Raw genomic sequence first — 22583 nt, forward strand, 5'->3', positions numbered from 1 at the left:
GGCTGGGCACTTGCTCCCTAACCCTGCCACCAGCCGGGACCCAGACCTCTCTGCCTCTGGGGCCTGGGCCTGGGTGGGTGCAGCATGGGAATTGACTGCGTGCTTCAGCGTCCTCGAACATTTTTGAAATAATGACACTATTTTTTTAAGATTTTATTTATTTATTTGTCAGAGAGAGAGCACAAGCAGGGGGAGTGGGAGAGGGAGAAGCAGGCTTCCCGCAGAGCAGGGAGCCCGATGTGGGACTCCATCCCAGGACCCCGAGATCTTGAGCTGAGCTAAAGGCAGATACTTAACCAACTGAGCCACACAGGCATCCCTAAAGACACTATTTTTAATGTTAATTCTGAGAACAAGATTTTTCTGAAAACAACTAAATATGGTCCTAGTTCAAAGATAAACAAAAAATTGGAGGAGGGAGTGAATGCTTTAATATACTCAGATTTTTTGTATGATAAAAGGTATCATTTCTCTATCAGTGAGAAATGGTTATCCAATAAATCACAGGAAGTTCCATTTGGAAAAATAAAAATAACTCAATAAAGCAGAGCTTTAAAATGAGAATATGGGGGGACCCTGGGTGCTCAGTTGATTGTCTGCCTTTGGCTCAGGTCATGATCTGAGGGTCCTGGGATCGAGCCCCACATCGGGTTCCCTGCTCAGTGGGGAGTCTGCTTTCCCTTCTCCCCTCTCCCTGCTCATGCTCTCCCCCCTCTCAAATAAATAAATAAAATCTTTAAAAAATAAAATAAAATGAGAATATGGGACTTGAGCCATAAGCCTCCAGCTGGGCCAGCTTCCCAGGTGGGCGACCAAAAAGGCAGACCCCTGTGGGAATAACATGGGCCCCATTCCAAAATCCTGCTGGACCCTCAGAAATTCTCTGATTCAATCGATCTTCATCTGTTTATTTTGAAGTTGAAGCCTTTGAGCGCCTCCTTACTTTGTAGCATGAAAAGACATTCTAGGATCATCTTGTTCTACTCCTGCCCCAGCCCTAGGACCATGCAGTTCTCTATGGAGTCCTGCTTCCTCTTAGTGCAGAACAGAATTTAGAAACCAAGATCTGGTTGCTAGGTGTGCTCACGGCTACCAGGGTGTCCCTGCTCCCAGGCCCTCTCAGTGGACAAGGATAGGAAATGTGCATGCATGTACGAATATTTACATCTGTATTTATTTCTACATCTGTATTGAAAACCATGCATTCGTATCAATCCTTGCAATTCTAAGTCGGTTTCATAGGATTCATTCTAGCATTCCCTCCTTCCATATTTGGACCTCTTTTCTCTAATACTAATAGGAAGAAACATGGATCCTGTGATTCTCAGTGTATTTACTTATTTTCCCAATCCCCTGTGTGCAGCACATCCCCTGAACCCCTGGGCCCTGGCTCTCAGACACCCCCCTTAGTTGGGCACCAAGCCCCTGAGGGCTGTCACCCAACCCTGTTCCAAGGGCCACCACAGGAGGGCTCCATCCCCATGTATGTCCTACACCTTCAGTTCCATTTGACTTGATGACACTTATGGAGGACTTTTGAATCTATGTTCACAAATGGTATCAGATATGTTTTTTTTTTTTTAAGATTTTATTTATTTATTTGACAGAGAGAAAGAGAGACAGCCAGAGAGGGAACACAAGCAGGGGGAGTGGGAGAGGGAGAAGCAGGCTTCCCGCTGAGCAGGGAGCCCGATGCGGGGCTCGATCCCAGGACCCCGGGACCATGACCTGAGCCCAAGGCAGACGCCTAATGACTGAGCCACCCAGGCGCCGCCAGACATGGTTTTTATTTCTTAAAGTTTCTTCTCTGGTATTGTACCAACATAAATCTAGCCTCAGAAAATGAGATGGGCAGTTTTCTTTCATTTTTTTTTTTTAATCCTCTGGAGCCATATAGAGATTATCTAGGTTTTGGTAGAACTTTCCTGCAAAATCATCGGGGTCCTGTGGAGTGTCCCCTGGCTGGGTGTTAGACTGCTGGGACAGGTGGATACAGTAATGTGATGGATACAGGTCTCTCGAGGTCCCTTTAGGGGATGTTGGAAGGTTCTAGTTTCCCAGAAAATTGTCAGTTTCCTCTAAATTTTCAAACATGTGGGTATAAGTCTGCCTCAAAGTGTTCTCTTATTTTCTAACTGGTACATTTGCTCCTCTTTTCATTCCTAAAATGTATATTTTCTTTTTAACCTGTAAGTACTATCATCAGCATTTTATCTACTTGTTTTTATTTTTGAAGAGCCGACTTTTGGTTTGTTGGTACTCTGAATTGATTCTAATGAATTCTTATTGTTTTTTCATTCTCTCTTTTTTTTTTTTTTTTTTCATTTTCTCTTCTTTGGTTTTTGTTAGTTTTGGTTTTTTGGTTTTTTTTTTTTTTTTTTTTTTTTTTTTAGCACTTCTTAAGTACTTTTTTTTTTTTAAGATTTTATTTATTTATTTGAGACAGAATGAGAGAGAGAGAGAGAGCACATGAGAGGGGGGAGGGTCAGAGGAAGAAGCAGGCTCCCTGCCGAGCAGGGAGCCCAATGTGGGACTCGATCCAGGGACTCCAGGATCATGACCTGAGCCGAAGGCAGTCGCTTAACCAACTGAGCCACCCAGGTGCCCTATTTTTTCATTCTCTTCCTCCCATTTTCTTTGGGTTTACCCCAATGTTCTTCCTCTAATTTGTTGAATTAGACGTTTAACTCATTTATGTGCATGTGGGGGCCGTCTCCTTCCCTGTTAGCTGCATCCACAGGGCTAACGAGGTCAGGCTTTCATTGTCATGCTGTCGTAATATTTTCTCATTGACATTATGATTTCCTATGTAACTCAGGAATGTCTTCAAACTTCCACAAACATATAGGATGTTCTTGGTTTTCTTTCTATAGTGTTACATAGAAACATCATAAAATTAGAAACCCAAGGACAAAGCGAGCGATTTGTTCCTAGCAAAACTCAGGTGCAATTTTTTTTTTCTCATTTACACCAAAGACAATATTTTACATGCACGCCATGTGTGCCTTTCAATATGACTTAGAGTTTGTGGGGAGGCACTAGCTGACCTGTCCGTGTCCGTGCCTCGACCCCACGAACTTGAACTGGCCCGCAGAGATGGGCGTGGTCCGAGACAGACATAAGGCACTGGGGCAGAGAAAAGATGCCCTCTGGTTCCAAGGAACCTGGAGACAATGGGAACTGGAAAGAAAACACCCAAATTCATCATCCATCGTGCGTTCATCCACTGAAAACCAGTCTGCTGTCTGTGGAAGGCCTCCTGAGGTCACTGATGCCCCTGCTTAGTCTGAAGTCCTTCTGAGGAAACACACAATGGCAGTCAAACGGGGACTTTCCCGTCGAGGACACTGTGCAGGGATGACGCGAGGCTCAGGCTGGGACACTGGGTAGCCCAGCAGCCGAATGCTCGGGGAAGGTCAATGTGTGGTTTGGGACTGACCTCTGTTGGGGGTTCAGGGGCAAGGATCCTCAGATGGCATCTGCTCCCCGGCCCCACCCACTCCTCAGGCTCTCCCAGGACTGTAGGGGCAGATTTTTTTCATTAAATGATGAGGTTGCCATCATCCCTCAGGGAACTGGGGTATTTCCAGCAAGGGATGCCCCTAGTCCTTTTCCCAGGGGTATACTGTTAAGGGGGGGTAGGAAGAAATCCCCAGCGACGTTCACACTTTGTACCTTCCTAACTTTGGAGGCTTCATTCATCTGGGTCCTCAAGCAGGTGGGGGCTGGGTGGATGAGAGAAGGAAATGTGGTTCTTTTTTTTTTTTTTAAGATTTTATTTATTTATTTGACAGAGAGAGTGAGAGAGAGCACAAGCAGGTGTGGGGCAGAAGCTTTACTCCATGCCACAAATTCTGCGCACCTGGAGCCCGGAGCCCCACTCAGGTTCTGTGGATGCCTCCTCGTCAGCACAAAGAAGGACTCGGCTTCCGAAGAGCCATGACCTCCATGGTCTCTGTCCTTACTGGCCTGGTTCCTGAACCCCGTTCCGGGCGCCCACGTGGGAACTTCTGCCCTCGCATCCTCGCTGAAGCCAGGGGAGCAGTGAGTCCACATTCTGCAGTGGCAGCCTGGAAGAGTCTGGATTTCTACTTTGCTCTCTCCCTGAGTCTGTTTCTTCCTCTTTAAATAAGGTCACCCTAACGACGCCCAAATCCCTTCCAGGACAAAACATCCAAACCACCTAGGCATCTTATTTTCTTGTTTTTAGGTAACCCTGAAGACAGATTTCGCCCTCAGAAAAACTATACCCATCAACCACTATCAGGAGCGTTTCCAAAAGCCTATGATAACGAAAATCCTATTTCTCATTGGGTCTTGACCGGAGAGATGAGAGTGTTGCTGTCCCCACGATTCAGATGAGAAACTTGAATTCTTCAGCCATATGGCTGGGAGTGGACTTGAACATAGACCTTTAGACCCAAGATTCTGGTGGGACCACAGACTGGGGTCCAAATTCTTGTCTCCACCACTGCAGGGGCCCTGGAGTGTAGGACGGGCAGTGTGTGGTCCCTAAGTTTGACCACAAGATGGCAAGCTGACTCAAGGCATTGCCATTAACAGGGGGGAGGGGGGTGGGGGGAGGGAGAAGTCATCTGGTGTCACAAATATGTGTTGACACTCTCAGCTAATAATTGACTTTCCTTCTCCAGTCCTGGATCTGGCTTTCCAGAGATTTGCAATGATATTTTTAAAAACAAAAACAAACAATCAAAAAGAAATCAGATCAGGTGGTATATTTCATTTCCAAAGGGCTTCTCCCCGTACTGAGAATAAAATCCATAAGGTCAGGTGAGACCTGGGCCCTGCTCCCTCCTCCTACGCTTTCTGACCACTACAAGAGAGATACAGGCGCTCTGGGAACCCTGCCGTCCAGTCACAGGACTCCCCGCGATTCAGGGAGCGGAAGCTACACCCGGTCCGTGTGTGCGGCTGAAAGTAACCACCGGAGGCCAAGAACAGAAAACCCCGAACTCCGGTTGGAGAGTTCCTTCATTCATTCCCTTGTTCCATTCATTCGTTCATTCATTCATCAGTATTGATCCAGCCCCTTCTAGGTGCCAAACACTTGCAATACAACTAGTGGTGATGCCACAGGGTGTCAAAAATATGCTCTAGCCAGCCTCCTATGTCATTAGAGTCTCAAGCCATCCCAAATATCAATAATGGCAGTAATAATACAAATGAAATGAAATTAGCCGAAGATGTGTTTCAGGGGCACCTGGGTGGCTTAGTCGGTTAAGCGTCTGCCTTCGGCTCAGGTCATGATCCCGGGGTCCTGGGATCGAGCCCCGCATCGGGCTCCCTGCTCGGCAGGAAGCCTGCTTCTCCCTCTCCCACTCCCCCTCCTTGTGTTCCCTCTCTCGCTATCTCTCTCTCTGTCAAATAAATAAATAAAATCTTAAAAAAAAAAAAAAAAAAAAGATGTGTTTCAAATTCCAGAAGATGGCGTTGTCGTGATTCAACACGTGAAAGGCAGAGACCAATTCTATAACATGTCATTGGAATAAAAGGACCACCCATCAGGAAGAAAGAAAAACCTGGTTTCTACAAAACCCAGTTAAGTATCTTTTTATGTGAGCAAAGAATAATTTCATTAATCAAGTCTCTACTTTGATTATTTCGTTTTTTGATGATCAGTCCCAATCAGCTGATCACATGATTCACATATCAGGTAGAGATTTGTGTTTTTCTAGTGCTGTGTAATTACCTTATCCCATTTCCGCTAAGCCCTAACAAAGAAGTCAAGTAAAAATGCTGTGCTTATTATGCAAACACAGCTTTCCTGATCTCTCCTCGGGGAAGAGAGGAGATTATGACTCAGTTTTTTGGTCTGATTGCATTTCGTTTGTTTTGGGAGGATGAGTCAGGGAAGGCTTCCTGGAGGAAATGACATCTAAGACAAGCCAAGGACAGAGGGATAAATAAGAGCTAACTAGAAGTGGGGACTAGGGTAGGGTAGGGACGGGTACCCAAGAAAGGAGTAGCAAGTACAAAGAAGGCCTGGAGGGGAAGGAACATTCTGGGACCTGAGCACCTGTCCCTGACTCTGGGCCCTGGAGGGCACCCTGGCAGGGGAGGTGAGAGAGGCAGGAAGGGGCCAGGCTCTGAAGGGTTGTGTCAAGGCTTAAGGAGGTCAGACTTCACCTTAACCGCAATGAGCAGTAAGGAGCATGAAATGGTTTTAAGCAAGAGACTGACCTGATTCAATTTTCATTCTAGAAAGATCTCAGCAGCAGCAGGGCAATCATCAGGGTGGGATCCCTCCAGGTAGGAGTTGCTGGTGGATAGGGTAGTGAAGTGGGGGTGAAGGGCCTGGGACCTGAGGGACATCTGTGGAGCAGAACGGCAGCTGGAGGTGGACTGGGAGGGCTTTGGGGAGGTGGGAGAGTGAAGGAACCAGGGATGACAGCTCGGGCCTCTGGGCTGCAGGGCTGTGCAGTCCCACCAGTGAGGAAGCCTGGGGAGGAAGAGCTTCGTTCTGGACACGTGGGGTGTGGAATGCCCGAGAGACGTTCACTTGGGGGTGTCAGTGGGGGGAGCAATAGGCGTGGGAGCCCCCAGCCCCTAGATCATGGGGAAAGCCCCGGGAGTCCAGCTCTGCAGGACCCAACACTGAGAGAGCAGGTGGGGAAGGAGGCGGGGAGGAGGCCGGGGAGGAGGCCGGGGAGGAGGCAGGAAAACCTTGAACATGTCAGAAGGAAAGCAGGGAGGGAGTTTCTGGAAGGAGACAGCGGTCAGCTGGGTCAAGTGCAGCTAAGAAGCCCCATGACAGAGGACTTGAAGGTGTCCATTGTGTAGCAGAACCTGGGTGCCGATGGCCCTGGCAGGAGCGAGTTCGGGGGGCCGAAGTGGGCGGGAGAATGGGTGGGGGTTGCGGGAACAGAGGCAATGGGTGCAGAGAAGCTCGTTTCTGAAGGAAGGCAGGGAAAGGAGGATGGACGCTGGCGGGGCACCCGGAGCTCAGAGGGTTTCTGCTCTTGCTAATATGGGAGCAGCTCTGTGGCTGATGAGATGCAAGGCAGAGGGAGGGCGGGATGAGTCAGGAGGCGGAGAGAGAATTAAGACTTGCCATCCTGGAGGAGGTGAGAGGGCGGGAGCTGGGGCACCATGGTCCGGCTTATGCAAGAGCAGGTTGTGCGCTTCCTCCATAAAGCAGGAGCGACAGGGAAGGGAACACGAAGGGAGGAGTGGGCTGGGATGACCACAGGACCGCACCCTTGGGCGCTGGAAGTGGGGAGTCAATCTCGGGGCGTGATGTGGCTTGTCTCCGAGGTCTGAAGCAACCGGCCCTAGAGGTGAGTCGACTTGGCCCTCGAGTGGAGACCCAACCCAATGCAAATGCCCTGGCTCACCCACCCCGACGTTGGCAGCCCTGGGCTCCCTTCCCTGCGAAGCTGCACGCAGGGGGAGCTCCACCCAGCCAGAGGCAATCCAAACAAGGCCTGGAGAAAGTAGTTACCAAGAGAATTCTTTAGCAATCCTTCAGGTCTTGTCTCTGCAGAGAGGAGATGAGTAATGGACAAAGGGCCTTAATCCTCCCTTAATCCCGCACTGTGCCAACTCGGCTCGCACTGCCCGCCTGCTTAGTGACGTACTTGGGAAGAGGCAGCAACTGACTTAGGGTATTTCAAGAAAAAGAAAGGGAAGGCAGAAGGGAGGTGGGAAGGAAAAAGAGGAGCAAAAGAGGAAGATTCCTGAATGTCAGGGAGCTTGAAGGAGAGAAGCTCCCGGAGTGACTTAGCCCATCTGCACACGGCCAGGCTCTGCGCGGGCCGGGGCTCTGGCAGGTGTGCTCCGGCATGGAGCCCCATCCCCAGCCGGGCTCCGGCGGCAGTAAGGCAATCTTGGCCCAAGGCTGTAAGTCAGTAACAGCCATCACAAGTCCCCTCCGTGGAGCACCAAAGTCAGGGGCTCTGTGGGCGTCCCCATAACTCAGGAAGGACCCTTGTTCTGCAGGTGGGGAACCCAGGCTCAAAGAAGGTAAGCGCCCGGGCTTGCCCAGCCAGTGAGCCCAAATCCAGAATCTGAGCCTCTCTGAAGGCAAGGAGGCTGGAGGGCATCGTGGTTTCGCGGTCATAGGAATCCTGTTAGCTGCGTGATCTGAGAGAGGTTGCAAGGACCGACCTTACGGAGTGGTTCCAAGGTTTAAACGAGTTCATATTTACAGAGTACACAGGAAACATAAGTGCTATATTGTGTTTGGCCATTGCACTTGGGGGTCATCTCCCCACCTCCCCATCTGATTAGCACCCCAAATAAGCATATCATCTACATTCCTAAGATGCTGCTTCAAGACAAATTTGTGCATTTCAGGAAGTCCCCACTCCTAACCCTCCTTCTCTTACCTGCAGAATTTCAGGAACTGTCAGTCTACTTTTTCCTTTTTGGCTGTCATGGCTATTTTGGTTTATTTTAAGTGATCTTTACACCCAACATGGGGCTTGAACTCACGACCTCAGATCAAGAGTTGCCTGCTCTCCCGACGGAGCCAGCCAGGCACCCCTGTTATGGTTATTTTAATTAAAATCATTTTGGATCAAAGCAAGAGCTTCTGAAGATACTCTTTGAACAAATCTTAACTTCCCAAAAAGGAAAAAAAAAAAAAACATAAAAGGTATTAGCTACATTTCCAGGTCACCACTCTGGCAATTTCACCAAACAACCAAAACTGTCTTTTTAGCCGCAAGTGAATAAAATGAGAACCAAAGATGAGTGAAATTTGCCTCAATCAGTATAATTTTTTTTTTTTAAGGAATTTTATTTTTTATTTTTTTATTTTTATTTTTTAAAGATTTTATTTATTTATTTGAGAGAGAGAGAGAGCGAGAGCAGGAACACAAGCAGGGGGAGTGGGAGAGGGAGAAGCAGGCTTCCCGCCGAGCAGGGAGCCCGATGCGGGGCTCGATCCCAGGACCCTGGGATCATGACCTGAGCCGAAGGCAGACGCTTAACGACTGAGCCACCCAGGCGCCCCTCAATCAGTATAATTTCATGCTCTTTGCTCTATGGGTGTCCATCCCTACTTCCGGTCCTTATTGCAAGACTTTTTGAAAGGTTTTTTTCTTATATTAAAAGAAAGGCTTTAATATATTTAAAGGAGAGAAATGAAGAGCATCCAAAAGTAAAAAACCATGTTTCTTTCCTACTACTACACTCTACACACACCAGATATATTGGGGGAGGGGGGCTCCCACATCAACCAATTCTCCAATGCTCTGGACATCAGTTGGGTGCCCACGATTCAATTCTATTGTGACGATAACTCCCAGAGTTAGAGCAGACCCCACGGGTTCAGGGCTCAACCCTGTAAGTCTGTCCCCCACTTCAGATGCTGGACATCCAGTACCTCTGACCCACTGGCTATAAATTAGGGTTCCCATGACCTGCCCTTCAGGTTCAATCATTTGCCAGAAGGTTCACAGAACTCAGGGAAACAGTGTAGTTACTAGATTACTAGTTTCTTATGAAGGATACAACTCTGGGGCAGCCAGATAGCAAAGATGTCTAGGGCAGAGTACGGGGGAAAGGGCGCAGAGCCTCCGTGTCCTCTCCACACCTGCCACGTCCTTCCCACACCTGCCACACTTCCAGCACCTCCACAGTTTCACCAACCTGGAAGCTTCCCCAAACCTGCTGTTCAGGACTTTTTATAGAAGTGCCATTCCTTAGGCAGGACTGAGTAAATCACTGGCCTTTAGTGTGATTAGCTCAACCTCCAGCCCCTCTCTGCTCCCTAAGGATCAGGGGCTGGGGCTGAAAGCATGGACCCTCCCAGCACAAAGTTGGTTACCCTGGCAACCAGCCTCCCTCCGGAGGCTACCCAGGAGCTCCCCACCTTCTCCAGTCATCTCATTACCGTACAAAAAGACACATCACTTTGGAGATGCCAAGGATTTCAGGAGCTCCATGCCTGGAAATAGGGACAGAGACCAAATATATATTTATTATGTCACAGCGTCTGGAAATGAGTAAGGAGGTACTTAGAAGAGTCATTTATGTACCCCAAACTCTCTAGGCAAGTGGGCATATTGGAGTTCCCTCTGGTTGTCTGCTCCACAGGACCCATCAGAGCCCTTCCCTGGCATTTTTCGACTGGAAATCTTACAGTTCCTCCCTCCTGTTCTTCAGGGAGGAAAACATAAATGTGATTTGGTCAAATTCTAAGACACTGAGTATGATTTACTGAACGGCCAGGTCATTGTCACTTAAGATGACAGCTCTGACCCCAGCAGTTCTAACTTTCAAGTTCTCATCCTTGCTGTGTCATCTCTTGGCAGGACTCAGTCCTGGCGGCCACGTGAAAGCTGACTGGGTGGTTGGCAAGAGAGGAAAGGCTACCCTGTCCCTTCATCTTCATCGCTAAGCCAAGAGATACAGCTCTATTTATTAACAGCCTGCCTTCGAGTTTTGCCAAAAGCCCAGTTAATACTAATGAAGCCGGCTTTTAATGTGCTTTTGCCTCTTGACCTAAAATAAGATTCAGGCATTCCTGGAATGGCGTGCCCAGCGTGGCCCTTACCACTTCCTGTGGGGAAACACTTCTGCATGGATCCATCCTATGATTCAGCATAGCCGTCAATCACAACATCCCAGCTCAGTATCTCCTGATCTTGGAGAAGAAGAGCTCAAGATCCAGATCTGGCCAATCACAGTGCCCCGTTTCACTAGCCACAGTGAATGGCCCAGGAGTGGGACATGTGACCCCAAGCCAAGCCAATCAGATTCCTTGAAATGGGAGGAAAAGGAGATTTGACTTCGAGGTAGAGACACTGAAAGGATGAGAGATGGGATCTTAATGCTCCATACTGATTGTCCCCAGTCCTGGTTGTATATAAAAATCACCTCGGGCTGCCTGGGTGGCTCAGTCGGTTAAGTGTCTGACTCTTGGTTTCGGCTCAGGTCATGATCTCAGCATCATGGGATCGAGCCCCGCATCTGGCTCCACGCTATGGTCGGAGTCTGCTTAAGATTTTCTCTCTCTCTCTCCCTCTGCCCCTTCCCCCCCAAAATAAATAAATAAATCTTTAAAAAAATAACCATCTCACAGGCTTGTTAAAAAACACAGGTTCCTAGGTGAAAACAACTGAATCAATGTCAGGTGAGGAAGGACGTGGGAATCCAGATGTTTTCATCAGCAACATGGGTGATTTTTGTGTAGCCTGCCTGGGTTGACCTCAGAATTCGGAATCACTGATTTATGACACAAAGAAGCCTAGATATGAAGTGAAGAATTCCATCAGCTGCCAGGATATTTTTCCTATAAGGTACTACATATCCATATATTTCAGGATGCGCTAGATTTCCTCCTTGTTCTCATTTCATTGAACAATAATTCTAAAATGTTTGCATGTGGGTTGATTTATGTATATATTTCTCATGTACCCTTTGCATCGACCAAAAACAATACGTCAGCTGTTTTTAATTACTCTTGGGAAACTGTGTCTTTGAGTGTCCCATTGCGTGGAGAACGGATGATGGGGGGGCCCATCCTTTCATTCAGGTTTTAGATATATATTTCTCTCACAGCCAGCGAAAGTGAAATGAGCCTCGCTGACAACCAGACACAACGTTTCCAACAGAACATAAACAGTGCTCGGAGTAGGTTGCAGACGAGGCTCCACATGGTGCCCATAAAAATAATGCACAAGCCCTCTCTCTTACATGAGTGACTGACAACTCCTCAGTGTCTGTTCCAACCCTGCTTTACTCCAGCTGGATACTGCTTCCATTGTTAAGATAGTTGCCAAATGGCCCATCTTTTCAACAGCGTCCAGAACTGGCCCGTTACTGGCCCGTTTCTCGCATCCCTCCCTAGAATCATCCAGCACAATCTCCAGCTTCCTCCATCCTCCCCTTCCCAAGAATCTCCCAAAGCCTCCTCTCCCCTGGGTGCTTGCAGCAGCAGCTAATTCAGCCCATCTTCACTCGACTGCAGGAATGTTCCTAATAGGATCTGGTCGGTGGGCTGCTAGACCATGACGCATGCATGCAGGAACACGCTAGCTACTCGGTTCTGATGCTTTTCACTACGGAAATGGAATCATGGCTCAAGCCGGCTTAAAATGTGGGAGCATCTTCTGTCCCATAAGAAGGGCAGAAGCAGAGCAAGCCTGAGGCCCTCACTGGGCTTCAGCTCCATTTCCAACTCTCCCGGCTCGATTCTCTTCCCCACGTCTGCTTCATTGTCCCATCGTGGTTCCAGGCATCCTGTCTTGTCCCCAGGAAGAAGAGCAGACGGGCATCTCCTTCTGTGCATCTCACATAGGAGGAAGGAAACCTTCCCCAGGAGCCCCTCGGCAGACACCTGCCTTCTTACGTCATGGCCATAATTACATCCCAGACTCGGGTCCAAGACACCTGCCGGGAGGGAAATGGCCACCGTGACAAATTAATCTCAAAACACTTGTCCAGAGTGGATGCCAGCACAAAATCGGGGGCCTCTTAGGAAAAACGAAGAGAACGGATGTTGAGTAGACTACCCATAGTGCCCGTGACCGTCCTACAGTGTTGTTTGTGTGCACATCCTTGAGTGTGGGCTGGTGGCGGAGGTTGGCTTGTCTGCCCAGTCTAAGATTCCCCAATTCTCTAATGACCGTGTATCATTTCATAATAACAAAAAGTAGAATTTCAAATAAATTTCAAATAAACTTCAAAGTCCAACATGTTTTTTTAAAGCAATGCTATCAATTTGAAAAATGAGCAGAATGATTGCCTCTTATTTCTTTCTGGCTTTTCCAGTTTCTCTGTAAGTTGGTTGGGAGGTGACGTATACATTTGGGGTGTCAGACACAAAAAACCCAGGGGTATAACCAGGCTTGAGAGTTTTGGTTTTTCAAACTCCACTATTGGTACAAGAAACACCCTACTGGCTCAGGAGGAGAAAGGCTCATCTTTTTCAAGTGAAAATGCTACTAAGGAAACTTGGCAGAAGTCCGAGGTTATAGGGTGCAAAGACTATAATTCCTCTTTTATATTAAAAAAAAAAAAAGGAAAAGCATAAGAGGCAACACTTTCCAAACAGTTGTCTTCTCCAGGGGCTCCCGAGGGATCTAGGGCAACAAAGAACCCCATGTCATTCACAAGTCCAGGTAGGGTTTCTGCCTAAGTAAACCCACAGAAGAATCTGGAGAGTGCCTTGGAACTAGAAAAACTAGTTCAAGCTTCTGCCTTAAATCCTCTCCATTGATCCACAGGAAGACTCCCAGCCCAGCTTGATGTACAGTGGACCTTAGCAAGCAAGGAATCCTTTGCTCCGAATAAGACAAAGCTTAAACTGTAATTAAGAGAGGGAGAAAGATTTCAAGGAACTCCTTGTACACTGCTGGAAAATAGCTTGATGTGAAGGGGACCCAGATGCAGGGAACAGAGGACTGTCCTGGACTACCAGGACAGAGTCAGCGGGCTTCCTCGGCAGGTGGCCTAACTTACAGGTTTGCAAAGTTGCAAAAAGATCCAGATGATCAGATCCATGGGTCATGAGAAGTGACTCAGAAAATGCCCCTTTTTCAGCCTGTCAGAGCTTAGAGACCCGGGCTAGGCTAGGAGAGGCTTTGAGGACATTACTTATTGCTTCCCAAACTCAGAGGGTGTCTTCCCATGGCAAACCAGGTTTCTGGAACATTCGCCAGGGAAATGAATGCCCTCAGCAGAGCAGCTTTGGAAATGCTAGTGGAAGGGAAGCAAAATGCAGTCATTAAAAAGGATAGTAAGGGGTGGGGGGTACCTGGGTGGTTCAGTCAGTTGAGCATCCGACTCTTGGCTTAAGGCATGATCTCAGGGTTGTAGGATGGAGCCCCGCATCAGGCTCTGCACTGGGCGTGGAACCTGCTTAAGATTCTCTCTCTCTGGACTCTTAATCTCAGGAAACAGAGGGTTGCTGGAGGGGATGGAGGTGGGAGGGACAGGGTGGCTGGGTGATGGACACTGGGGAGGATATGTGCTATGGTGAGCACTGTGAATTGTGTAAGACTGATGAATCACAGACCTGTACCCCTGAAACAAATAATACATTATATGTTAATAAAAAGAAAGAAAGAAAAAAAAGATTCTCTCCCTCTTCCTCTGCCCCACCCCATCTCTAAAATATAAAAGAGTAAAAAAAAAAAGTAAGGGAAGATATTTACTGACTTGAAAGATATCAGAGTATATGGCAGGGTTGGCAAACTCCGTTAAGGGCCAGATAGAAATTTTCAGCTTTGCAGTCCGTATGGTCTCAGAAGCCGCCATGGGCAGTACGGAAATAATACAGTTGTTGACCCTACAACAGCGCGTTGAGTAGCTGTGACAGAGACCATATGGCCCCCAGAGCCCCAAATATTTATAATTTCTGGCCAGTTACAGGAAAAGTGTGTGGATCTCTGTCTGAATCTATTGGGTGGATTAGGAGCCAGGGGAGGGAAGGAACTCAGGGGAAGCTGCCTCCTTGAAGAATCCCTACGCTCATCAGTATCAGAGTGAGAGAATGGGGGAAATCACCAGGTGCTCCTTCAGGGGAAAAAGCCTAGAGCTGGGGCCAACACACCTTGCATGGGACTCGCTCCCTCCCTCTGGGATGCGGGCCCACATCCCCCAGCTGTGTCTAGGCTGCAAGCCTGTTTCCCTTTAGGTCCTCAGGGATCCGGCCCCACCTACCTGACCCTGATCCCCACTGCTTCAGGCTTTCACTTCACGTTCCCATAAAGACAGTATTTGGTGTTTCCTTCCTCCAATTTCCATTCATTCTTCCTCTGAGAACAAGTACCCCCAGCTCCCTCCACTCCTCCCGCCCCACCCCTGCCCGGTGTCTCCCAAGGTTGACCAAGGAGGGGGCCTGGCCAGTCAGCACTCTGCCGCCCCTTAGCCACAGGGATGGGTCAGGGATGATGATCTAGAAAGAGCCGATGAGAGGTCATGAGACATCTGTCAAGGAAGCCAAGGGAAAGCCTCCGAGGCTGTGGCCCCAGGGGCTCCGGGTGGCAGGCTTCAAGCACGGGGGGGAGGAGGGGGGCTGTCTGAGAACGGAGTCAAAAGAGTAGAAAAGAAGGCAGCAATAGAGAAAGAGACGAGATCCCGAGCACGTCATTGGACAACCTGGGTCCTTAGCCCCATGTCTGCCCCTGATTTGCACTTTCCCGTCTTCTGAACGTTTTCATTCCATTTGGCCCTATTTGGGCTTGCGACAAAGAGTCTTAACCAGTACATCCTGCCTCTAGTTCTCGACACATCTCCCGCAGTTCTTCCCATCTGCGATGCCCTTCCCAGTGTGGCCCTCCTGGCCTCCCCCTGCTGATTGTCTAGGGCTCAGCTCAGAACCGCCCACCTCCTCCAGGAAGCATTTCTGAAACCCCGATTGATCACCCTCCCAGGCTTGCCTGGCTACCCCACCCTGGTGTTTGCATAAAACCCTCTGTGTCCTGATTTATAGAACCCCGTGTTTGTGTAGTGACACCCCAGTATGTCTTTGTATCCTCCTACTGTGCTGGAGTAAGACAGAGACTAGTGGCCATGGACTTTGGAGTCAGGCATGGGTTCAAATCCCGGTGCTGCAGCTCACCATCAGGCAAACCAACAAACTGCTCAGAGCCTCACATCACAAGGCTATTATGTAATTGTGCAAAGTGCTCAAGGCAGCGGAAGATTTTTAGTTTGATTTTTCTTTTAAAAAATTTTATTTATTTAGGGGCGCCTGGGTGGCTCAATTGGTTAAGCGTCTGCCTTGGGTTCAGGTCATGATCCCGGAGTCCCTGGATGGAGTCCCATGTCGGGCTCCCTGCTCAGTGGGGAGTCTGCTTCTCCCTCTGCCCCTCACCCTGCTTGTGCTCTCTCTCTCTCGCTAAAATAAATAAATAAGTGAATAAAATCTTTTTTAAAAAATTTATTTATTTATTAGAGAGCGAGAGCGAGCACGAGTGCGGGGAAGGGCAGAGGCAGAGGGAGAAGCAGACTCCCCACTGAGCAGAGAGCCTAAGGGACAGACGGACGTGGGGCTCGATCCCATGACCCCAGGATCATGACCTGAGCCAAAGGCAGATGCTTAACCCACTGAGCCACCCAGGTGCCCCCACCTAGGGCTCTTTGTAAGCAGAAATAATCTCTGGTTAATTTAGGCCAGAAAGGAATATATTTGGAAGCTAAAAATACCAACGGAAAACCTCACTAGCTGGCCTTAGGCAGGACGTTGGCCAGGGCGGCTCTGGGCTACAGGCCGTTTTGTCTGGGTGCTCCGGGCTGAGTGAGCGGCGAAAGTGTTCAGCCCTCAACTCAAGAGTCAGGGTTGGAGGGGAACAGCAGCTTGGCTGCCCGGGCACTCAGCTCCTGTTGCCAGGACAGGACGTGGTCCCAGCAAGACGATGCGCGGCACCAACTTAACTTCCCCGCGGTCACTACGACATCTGCCGAGACCCTGTCCTCAGGGTCAGGTTCACAAGTGCTGGGGGCTAGGACTTCAACATATCTTCTTGGGAGACAGAATTCAACTCACAACATACTCTCTCCAGGAAAAAAAAATCCTATTGGAATCTTAATGGGAATTATACTAAATTTATACCGTAATTTTTCCCTGCTCTTACTCAAGCACATGGCATGTCTCCTTCTTTGTTCCTATTTTGTGGAATATCTTGTTTTTATGTATTTATCTTGAGCCCAGCCACCTGGATGGCACAGATGTTGTGATGTTTTCAGTTAAGATGAGGTCATACTGAAGTGGGGGAAGGCCCTTAATCAACCATGACTGGTGTCCTTATAAAACAAGGAGAGACCCAGTGAGGTGACCTCCACATAAGGATGGTGGCAAAGCTTGGGGTGACGCGTCTACAAGCCAGGGAATGCCAAGGATTTCCCGAAACCGCCACAAACCACGAGGAGAAAGACATGGGACAGATCCTCCCCTAGACCCTTCAGACCCAGCAGGGCCCTGCTGACTCCTTGGATTTGGACTTCTGGCCTCCAGAACCAGGAGAGAATAAATCTCTGTTGTTGCAGGCCCTCCAGTTTATGGTACTTTGTTCTGGCCGCCCCAGGAAATGAATACAGGGCGGAATGAAATGAATGTTGAATGAATGAATAAAGTGAAAATCCTGACTCAGAGGGGCTGATAGACATTTCCTTGGCCAGGAGAGGGTATATTTGGAAAATTCCCCCAAACTGCAAAAAATAAAATAAAATAAAGTAAAATTAAATTAAAATAAAATAAAATAAACAAAGCTGGGCAGAGGGGCTTATCAGCACAACCATCCGGGTGGGAGTCCATTAAGACAGGAAGCTTTCTGGAGGGTACCAGCTGCTGGATCCCGCAGCAGGATCTGGCAGGAACTGGTGAGTTTCAGGAACCAGATCCCAGAAGCCGGGGCCCCTCCTGCCCCAGCCCCCCTACGTCCCCCAACACACCCATCTCCACCACCTGTCCCAACAGCTCCCTTGCACACGAAAGGTTCAGAGGTGGATAGAGTGGATCACACAGTGTCTGAGAGCAGAGAGAGCTGTGGCCAAGGGGGGTGCAACCTTCCAGGGCCACACCAAAGGGTTTTTCCTACCTGGAAACTATGAGCACCTTCTCCCTCGGCTCACGATGCCCCGATTTCCCAGAGGCCTGAGTCAGTGGGAAGAGGTCCACTTTCGATCACGCTTTGGTCAGTGCTGGGCCAGGCATCCAGCGGTGGGTTGCCAGATAACACACAGAAGGCCCGGATATATTTGAATTTCAGATGAATAAGGAATATGTTTTTAGTATAAATATGTCTCAAAGATTGCGTGGCATACACTTGTACTAGAAATTATTCATTGAGTATCTGAAATTCAAATTTAAGCGGGCATCCTGGATTTTTATTGGCGAAGTCTGGCACGCCTCCGTGGAAAGCTCCTGGAACCTAGAATCCGCCTCTGATTCAAAGCCTCATTCACACCTCTCCAGATGGGTGACCATGGAGCTGCTAATCACCCTCCATCATCATAACCCTCTGACGGCCCTGAGCCTGGGGCGTCTGGAGTTGAACCCCACAGCAGATCAGAAATAGCACCGTGCTATTGGTGTGGCCCCTTCAAGCCGTGTCCTCGTTTCTCCAAGGAGCGGCTGCTGGCTGTGACCTCAGTCCTTACTCTGACGGCCTCGCACACATCTCAAGAGACCAGCAGCCTGCGGAACCAAGTGTTTGGGCCAGCGGGTGACTTTGGTTTGCTGAATGAGGATGAATGTTTGACCTCTAACAACAGACAGGCTTTGGGCTCTGGGGGAATGGTATTGAACCCCATTACCGTGCATCATCAAAAACAGTTCAAAGACCTAGAGTCTACTTGGTCCAAAGGCAGAGAAACATGTAACACAGCTCACAAGACTCAAATTTTTTGAACCCTTTATTCAAGAGACTTTGTTTCCCTGGACATCCAAAGCACATTCTTTTTCCTGGTGTAATAAAGTCTTATTATAAAGCACCTACTGTGAGCCAGGCGTCACTGTCAGGATTTCACGGCGCTATGCTAATGAATCTTGGCAATGATCCTGTTCCATCACCCCAAGGCAAACCTCATTCTGCAAATGAGGTTCAAAGAGGTTAAAGAAATTGCTTAAGGGAGCCCAGCTGGGAAGAGGCAGCGCTGGGTTTAGGAAGGTAGGACTTCCAGATGCCAACTCCCGTGCCCTTAACCACTGCCTCCCCCCGCCCCCGCCACAGCCAATGGCCCACGTCCTGTCTATTCGTCTATCCTGTGACAAAGTCTTGTGCCTCCGGGAAGCCGGCCCGGGGCGGAGAGCTGTGTGCCCATCACCTTCCTGTCCACGGTGCGGGCAGGGGAGGATGCTGAGCCTCACGCTGCACGGTGGCTGTCTCTCTAGCCTCGTCCCTTCTCTGAGAACCCTCCCACCCCGCACGCAGGGCAGGTACCAGGGACTGGGAGGGTGGCAGTTGGGGGGGGGGTGTTGGCCCAGGAGAAGGCAGTTCCCATCTCCCAGCTTCTCCCCACCGACCCACTCATTTTCAGTGACGTCAGACCTCTGCCCCGACACTGTCCTGCTCGTTGTCCTTGTGGACAACAGGAGGGAATATGCTAATTAGACGTGCAGAACAACACCAGGGACTGTGCTGATAGCCCAGAGGACGGGACCCTGTGCTCAGAAAGGCCCCACGTTTGATTCAATGCTTTTCTGTAGTTGTCTTGAAATTCACGACTTTTGGATGAGAGGCCCCGACGTTTTCATTTTGCACCAGGCCCTGCAAAAAGCACAGCTACTCCTGCCCAGAAAGAATGAGGAATCTTCAAGCCTCCTTTTTTTTTTTTTTTAATTGTTGTTGAAACTGCAGATGAGCTCGAAACCTGAAGGGAAAGCGGGTGGCCTTCCTCCTTCCTCATTGCTCTGTCCTGGCTTAGCAGCCTTGGGCCACCGGCTCAGAAATCCCCTTCGAGGAGCACGTGAAACTTCTACTGGGCAGCTACCCAGCTTTCCCCGGGGCCCAGAGCCCCTCAGACAAGCTGGGGAGCTGAAACCCCGGGGCCCTGGGGCTGGTCACCTCTTGAGCCCGAAAGCATGGAGCCAACATGATTTGGAGGCAGGTGAAGATACAAAAGCAGGTGCGAGGTACAGGGCAGGTTCTCAGGGCCCCCCACCATCACCTCCGTTTCAGCCACGAGAGAAGGGAAATTCGAGAAGGTGGGTCACTAGTCCCAGGTCCCACGGCAGGAAGTGATGGTGACCCAGAGCCCAGAGCTCTTTGCTGGACTAGCTGTCGGATTGCGTTGATTAGGTGAACTCTGTGAAGCCCGTGAGCCCGGCTTGCAGGAAGATGCTAGTCATTGGTGACTTCGGCGTGCGCGAGCAGGGAGCAGGGGTGGGAGGGGACACTGGGCAGGTCAGCGGAGTGATGACTTCTGTTGAACAGTTTTGGAGAATAAGATGAGCAGAAGCCTGCAGGGCACTCCCTTTCCCCGGGCATGTTAACCACCCTCCGAAGCTGCCAGGCTTAAAGGCTGACACCAGTTGTGGGGGCCTCGTGGCCTCAGGATGCTGCTGGAGGGAGGGCCCTGGGCTGACTTCCAGCAGACTTTGGCTAAACGGTCACCCAACCGCACTCCCTGGGCCGTTCCCCAGAACCTCCTAAAAGCAGGGCACAAGTCTCCCCTGTGAAGCCATCCCCTCTCCCAAACCAGGAAGAGGAGCACCACTCATCGCCCGAGACAGAGAGCGGGCGCTGAGGTTCGTCTGCATGAACAGAGCTCACTCGCGTAACCCTTACCGTCCATCGGTTTCCCCCATATATCCTCTGGTCACATCCCCAAGGTTTAGCAGCCCTCAGCGCTCAAACCCTCTGTCTTCTGTTAAAGTGGCACATGACCTACTGAGTCTATCACTTTTTTTTTTTTTTTATTCTAAGTAGGCTCCATGGCCAGTGTGGAGCCCAATGCAGAGCTTGAACTCACAACCCTGCGATCAAGACCTGAGCTGAGATCAAGAGTCAGATGCTTAACTGACTGAGCCACCCAGATGCCCCTCTCCACTTCTTTAGTTTCACTTTTTTTCTGTGAATTTCTGTGCACATGAATATTCATAAAAATCATATGCCTGGGCGCCTGGGTGGCTCAGTCATTAAGCGTCTGCCTTCGGCTCAGGTCATGATCCCAGGGTCCTGGGATCGAGTCCCACATCGAAGCCTGCTTCTCCCTCTCCCACTCCCCCTGCTTGTGTTCCTGCTCTCGCTATCTCTCTGTCAAATAAATAAATAAAATCTTAAAAAAAAAATCATTTTTCTTAGGTTGAGTGATCTTTTTTAGTTTAATTCACAGGTCCCCATGGCTAGAATCTAAGAGGGTAGAAGAGAAATTTTTCCTCTAAAACAGGGATCACATCATAGGCGGTCTTTTGTGCCTGGCTTCTTTCACTTAGCATAAGGTTTTCAAGGTCCATCTGTTTTGTAGCATATGTCAGTCTGCATTCGTTTTTATGGCTGAATAATGTCCCATTGCATGGATAGACCACATTTTATTCATCCGTGTATCAGGTGTAATGGACATTTGAATTGTTTCTACTTTTAGGCTATTATGAATAACAGTTCTGTGAACATTCATGTACAAGTTTTTGTGTGGACCTATGTTTTCATTTTTCTCCAGTGAACATCTAGGAATGGAGTTGCTCGATCATATGGTGACTGTATGTTTTACATTTTGAGGAAATGCCAGACTTTTCAAAAGTAACTGCAAAATTTTACATTTCCACTAGTATTGTGTGAGAGCTCCAAGTTCCCTACCTCTTCCCCAACACTTGTTACCATCTGTCCTTTTTAATCCTAACAGTTGGGGCGCCTGGGTGGCTCAGTCAGTTAAGCATCTGCCTTTGGCTCAGGTCATGATCTCAGGGTCCTGGGATCGAGCCCCACATCGGGCTCCCTGCTCAGTGGGGAAATGTCTATTTATGTCTTTTGCCCATTTTCAGTTGGGTTATTTGTCCTTGTATTGTTGAGTAGTAAGTTCTTCATATATTCTTAGAAAGATTTTATTTATTTTTAGAGAGAGAGAGAGAGAGCAAGCAGGGGTGGGGAGGGGCAGAGGGAGAGGGAGAGAGAGAATCCCCAGCAGACTCCATGCCCAGTGCAGAGCCCGAGCTCACAACCCTGAGATCATGACCTGAGCCGAAATCAAAAGTCTGATGCTTACCCACCTGAGCCACTCAGACGCCCCTTAATATATTCTTTTTTTCTTTTAAGATTTTATTTATTTATTTGTCAGAGAGAGAGAGCACAAGCAGGGGGAGTGGGAGGCAGAGGGAGAAGCAGGCTCCCTGCTGAGCAAGGAGACTGACGTAGGACTCGATCCCAGGACCCTGGGATCATGACCTGAGCCGAAGGCAGACGCTAACCAACTGAGCCACCGAGGCGTCCGCCTTCATATATTTTTAATATTAGACCCTGGTCGGATATAGGACTTGCAAGTGTTTTTTCCTATTCTCTGAGTTCTCTTTTTGCTTTCTTATAATTTCTTTTGAAATGCAAAAGGTTTTAATTTTGATAAAGTCTAATTGATCTATTTTTCTTTGGTTACTTGTGCTTTGGGTTGCTTAGCTTTCGTAATCAAAAAACAAAAAAAAAGGAAATGCTTTACAGAAAAATAGGCCCAGATGAAATGCAGTTTATTTATTCAACTGCATCTCTGTCCTCAAGGAGCTAACACTCAGCTGACATTCGGTGGGACTTATCCTCAGTGGTTAATGCTTTTTATCTCACTCTTGGTTTCCTCTCCAGGTTGCTAGGCAAAGTCTTTCATATTCTGAGGAACCAGATGGCCCATTAAACAGCTTTGAATTTAAGTGGGATGAGTCATCATATAACGGTACTTAGGAATTCTAAGATTAGTGAAGTGTAAGCCATTTTAGGCTTTTTGTTTTCTGTGTCTTGACTGGCCCTAGCAGCAGTGTTTGCTGACTGAGAAGCTATCCAAACACTGGCAGATGGTGGTTGTGCTACTTGAAGTGACGATCACCAAGTCCTGCCCAATCTGGAGAAAAACGTACCATATGCCTTCGTAATAACCAAACAGGGAAGAATCTAGACATCCCTCAGTTAGGAACTGATTAAATTATGGTACATCCGAACTCTAGAATGATGAGCCCAAATGTGTTGAGG

The sequence above is a fragment of the Phoca vitulina genome, unplaced genomic scaffold (genome assembly GCF_004348235.1).
Source record: "Phoca vitulina isolate PV1807 unplaced genomic scaffold, GSC_HSeal_1.0 scaffold50, whole genome shotgun sequence".
NCBI classification, from domain to species: Eukaryota; Metazoa; Chordata; class Mammalia; order Carnivora; family Phocidae; genus Phoca; species Phoca vitulina.